The sequence below is a fragment of the Callorhinus ursinus genome, unplaced genomic scaffold, assembly GCF_003265705.2.
Source record: "Callorhinus ursinus isolate GAN/ISIS: 27379988/994484 unplaced genomic scaffold, GSC_fseal_2.0 scaffold12, whole genome shotgun sequence".
NCBI classification, from domain to species: Eukaryota; Metazoa; Chordata; class Mammalia; order Carnivora; family Otariidae; genus Callorhinus; species Callorhinus ursinus.
The window spans coordinates 27,660,259-27,665,133 of record NW_027397074.1 but is presented as its reverse complement, the minus strand read 5'-3'; the positions used below and the strand labels follow the sequence as shown (position 1 = coordinate 27,665,133).

Here is a 4,875-nt window from a genome sequence, read left to right as displayed (position 1 = left end):
AGTAAAGTTGCAAGGCTGTGCTAAGATTTCCTGTATACTCCTCATCTTATTTATACTTCATTGCAAATATCTTATATTTAACAAATATCTTACATTTAAACAAATGTCATTGTGCATTTGTTAAAATTAAGACATCAGACACACCGTCTTTGGGGTAATCCGTGGTGGACGTTTTGAGGGCAGCTGTCCTGCAGCCTGTGCACCCTGGACCGCCTCCTGTGGAAGCCTGGGCCGGCTGTGTAGGCCCAGGGCTGGCTGTGACACAGCGTCGGAAAAGAACATCACGGAACGAAAGATAACAAATTCTTTCTCCCTTTGTCTCATAACCATGTCCACCAACGAGAATGCTAATTCACACCAGCTGCTCGCCTTAACAGATTCAAGAACAAGGGGAAAGACAGTACAGAAATGAGGCGGGGCCGAATAGAAGTTAATGTGGAGCTAAGGAAAGCTAAGAAGGATGACCAGATGCTGAAAAGGAGAAACGTAAGCTCGTTTCCTGATGATGCTACCTCTCCACTATAGGAAAACAGCAACAACCAGGGCACTGTAAATTGGTCTGTTGATGACATTGTCAAAGGCATAAATAGCAACAATTTGCAAAGCCAGCTCCAGGCTACTCAAGCTGCTAGGAAACTGCTTTCTAGGGAAAAACAGCCCCCCATAGACAACATAATCCGGGCTGGTTTGATTCCAAAATTTGTGTCCTTCTTGGGCAGAACTGATTGTAGTCCCATTCAGTTTGAATCTGCTTGGGCTCTCACTAACATTGCTTCTGGGACGTCAGAACAGACCAAGGCTGTGGTAGATGGAGGTGCTATCCCAGCATTCATTTCTCTGTTGGCATCTTCCCATGCCCACATCAGTGAACAAGCTGTATGGGCTCTAGGAAACATTGCAGGTGATGGTTCAGTTTTTTGAGACTTGGTTATCCAGTATGGTGCAGTTGACCCACTATTGGCTCTCCTTGCAGTTCCTGATATGTCATCTTTAGCATGTGGTTACTTACGTAACCTTACTTGGACACTTTCAAACCTTTGTCGCAACAAGAATCCTGCACCCCCATTAGATGCTGTTGAGCAGATTCTTCCTACCTTAGTTTGTCTCCTGCATCATGATGATCCAGAAGTATTGGCAGATACCTGCTGGGCCATTTCCTACCTTACTGATGGTCCAAATGAACGGATTGAAATGGTTGTGAAAACAGGAGTTGTGCCCCAGCTTGTGAAGCTTCTAGGAGCTACTGAATTGCCCATTGTGACTCCTGCACTAAGAGCCATAGGAAATATCGTTACTGGGACAGATGAACAGACTCAGGTTGTAATAGATGCAGGAGCACTTGCTGTTTTTCCCAGCCTCCTAACGAACCCCAAAACTAATATTCAGAAGGAAGCTACGTGGACAATGTCAAACATTACAGCTGGTAACCAGGACCAGATACAGCAAGTTGTGAATCATGGATCAGTCCCATTCCTCATTGGTGTTCTCTCTAAGGCAGACTTTAAGACACAAAAGGAAGCTGTCTGGGCTGTGACCAACTATACAAGTGGTGGGACAGTTGAACAGATTGTATATTTCGTTCGTTGTGGCATAATAGAACCATTGATGAACCTCTTAACTGCAAAAGACACCAAAATTATTCTGGTTATTCTGGATGCCATTTCAAACATGTTTCAGGCTGCTGAGAAACTAGGTGAAACTGAGAAACTTAGTATAATGATTGAAGAATGTGGAGGTTTGGACAAAATTGAAGCTCTACAAAACCATGAAAATGAGTCTGTGTACAAAGCTTCATTAAACTTGATTGAGAAGTATTTCTCTGTGGAGGAAGAGGAAGATCAGAATGTTGTGCCAGAAACTACCTCTGAAGGCTATACGTTCCAAGTTCAGGATGGCACTCCCGGGACTTTTAACTTTTAGATTGTACAGCTGAGGCAGAAAGTTGTTTGTTGTGTACTCTGTTTGGTAGAAGTTTGTCTTACTGTTTCTCTGCTAAGAACTCTTTTTAAATGTGTTTTGTTATTGTAGCACTTTTTACAACAAAACTCTACTTGACCAGTTCCAAACTGTACAACCTGTATGAAGCTCCTCCTCAGTGGGTTTCTTATTTCTATGTAGAATCTCCTCTCTTGCAGAGTCCTGTAAATAAAAATTAAATTCCACTCTTTTCTTTAAAAAAAAAATTAAGACATCAATTTTCGTACATTACTGTTAAATAAATTGCAGACTGTATTTGTATTCCATCATTTTTTTTTATTAATGTCCTTTCTGTTCCAGAATTTAGTGTAGATATCACATTGCGTTTAGTTGTCAAGTTTTCTTAGTCTTGTTTGGTCTGTGAAAATTTCTCTGTGTGTCCTCACTTTGAGAGTTTTATACTTGTAAAATATTTTGTAGAATATACCCCAATTTAGGTTTGTCTGGTGTTTTTCCTCATGATTAACCTGGGATTATGGATATGAAAAGAAAACTATAGAGATGAAGTGCCCTTCTCATCAGATCATATCAGAAGGTATATGGTATTCATATGATATTCCTAGTGATGTTAACTTCATCAATTGGACAAGGGAGTGTTTCCCACATCTCTACGCAGGAAAGCTCCAATTTTCCCTTTACCTTTAGAAGTGAATCTGTAAGTCTAGCTCACCCTCAGGGGTTGGAGTTTAAACTTCATCTCTTGTATGGGGCGTAGCTATAAATATTACTTGGAATTCTTCTATAAGAAACATTTTTCTCTTCTTTCCCATTTATATATTCAATAATTTATGTATATAAGTATAGATTTATTTGTGTTTAGTGTAAACTTTCGGTTATAATCCAATACTACCTTGCTTTGTAGGTCAAACTGTTCCAACATAGACTATTGGGAGTATTTTCAGTTTAGTTCATGTGCCACTTTGACGTGCCCCCATCTGTTTGTTTTTTTGACCACTTTCTTACTTTTTGGTGTTGTAAGATGCTCCAACCCATCTTATATCCTTCTTGGTTCAGCCTTAGAATCAGCCATTTCCCCAAGAAGATCTGGATCCATTTATTGGAGAATAGTATTTAGAAAACAAGATGTAGACACTAGGTGGTATTTATTTTTTTCAATTTTTTTCTCACCATTTCTTCATATTAGATAAATTGTATTCATTTATTCCCAAGTTTTCTGACTGTCTGTCCTTTTAATTTTCCTGTTAAGCCTTTCTCTTTCCAGATCTGGTCAGATTTTTTTTTCTTTAAGATTTTATTTATTCATTTGAGACACAGAGATAGAGAGAGATAGAGAGAGAGAGAGAGAGAGAATGAGCAGGGGGAGAGGCAGAGGGAGAGGGAGAAGCAGGCTCCCCGCTGAGCCAGGAGCCTGATGTGGGGCTCCATCCCAGGACCCTGGGATCATGACCTGAGCCGAAGGCAGATGTTTAACCATCTGAGTCACCCAGGCGCCCCCTGGTCAGATTTTGTATAGAGAATTTTCTCTATCCAGGCTTCCACTTAGTTTATTTTTTATAGCTTGTGTTTCCCTAGTGAGATTTCGTATTTATTTATTTACTCATTTCAAGCATATTTTCCTTTTCCTTTTTCTTTATTTCCTTGAGCATAGTTCTTATGGCTACCTTAATATCCTTATTTGCTGATTCCAACATCTGGATTGTCTTGAGGTTTGTTTCTATTACTATATTTCTCTTGAGAAAGGATGACATTTTTCTGTATTTTTCATGCACTAGTCTGCTTTAAATTGTGTCCTGGACATTGTGAGTGGCTTATTTGTAGAGGATCTAGATTCTGTTATATTCCTTTGAGAATTTTGATTTATTTTTCTCTTTTCTCTCCGTTTTTCAAACCTATAATTCAACTTATCTAGATTCAAATTGGAAGTTTTGTATTTTTTGCATCAGGCAGACCCCTAAACCTCAGTTTTTTCTGAGCCTTGTCTGTGTCTGCTTGGGGCCTGCTTTATGCATGTGTGGTTTAGGGAGCTATCATTTGGGCAGGGTTTATGTGTAGAATTGAGACTACACCTTCATGACTCTCTCCATTCATAAGATTTGACTCCTCTGGTTCTTTGAAATAGTAGACTATAAGTTTTCTAATAAAAATATATTAGTGGGAAAAAAATCTATACTTAAATAAGAAAATTTAAGACTTAAAGGAATGACTATAAGCTTATTTTTGCTCCATAAACTCCTTAATAATGTGAATCATTAATATGTAGAATATACATACACACTATGGTAAAAATTTCAAATTATAACAATAGTAGGATTATATGAATAGACATACAAAAAATAAATTTTTTTTTGAATTTTCTCTATTTTATTTCCTAGCTATGAAGGAAGGAAAATTCATGATTGTCTGTTCATTATGTCTATTTTTGTTATCCAACAAAAGTCCTGTTCATGAATAGTATTACCTTAGAAAACTCAGAAGTTAAATGTATGGCTCCCTTGCCAGGGGCACTCAATGTGAACGTTGTCAAGACTCTTTTTTTTTCTTTCATAATAGAACCCAGCCTTTATTAGCAAAAGTGTATTCTTCTAAAACACTTATTTAAACTTAGAGACTTTGTCTAAGTGAAGGAAGGATCAGCTTACTTTTCTCCAAAAATTCAGGGTATAATTTTTCCAAGTGAAGTTTTATAAGATTGATAATAACATTACGTTTATTTAAACATTACGTTTAAATAACATTATGATTGATAAATAAACATTACGTTTTATAAGATTGATAATAACATTATGATAATAACAAACAATTTATCTAATATGAAGATAATAACATTACATTCTGCCTGATGCAAAAAATTCAAAAACTGAATTCCAGTTTAGGTCCTGCCTAAAGTTACTTTTCTGGTGATTGTTTGTTATTTATTTAAAGAAGATGTTTTAAGTA

General features: G+C 37.3%; 1 pseudogene; it reads left to right on the top strand.

Annotated features, from left to right (window-relative positions):
• Positions 1 to 313: 313 nt before the first annotated feature.
• LOC112824939 (importin subunit alpha-1 pseudogene) lies at positions 314 to 2,101 on the top strand (annotated as a pseudogene).
• Positions 2,102 to 4,875: the final 2,774 nt, after the last annotated feature.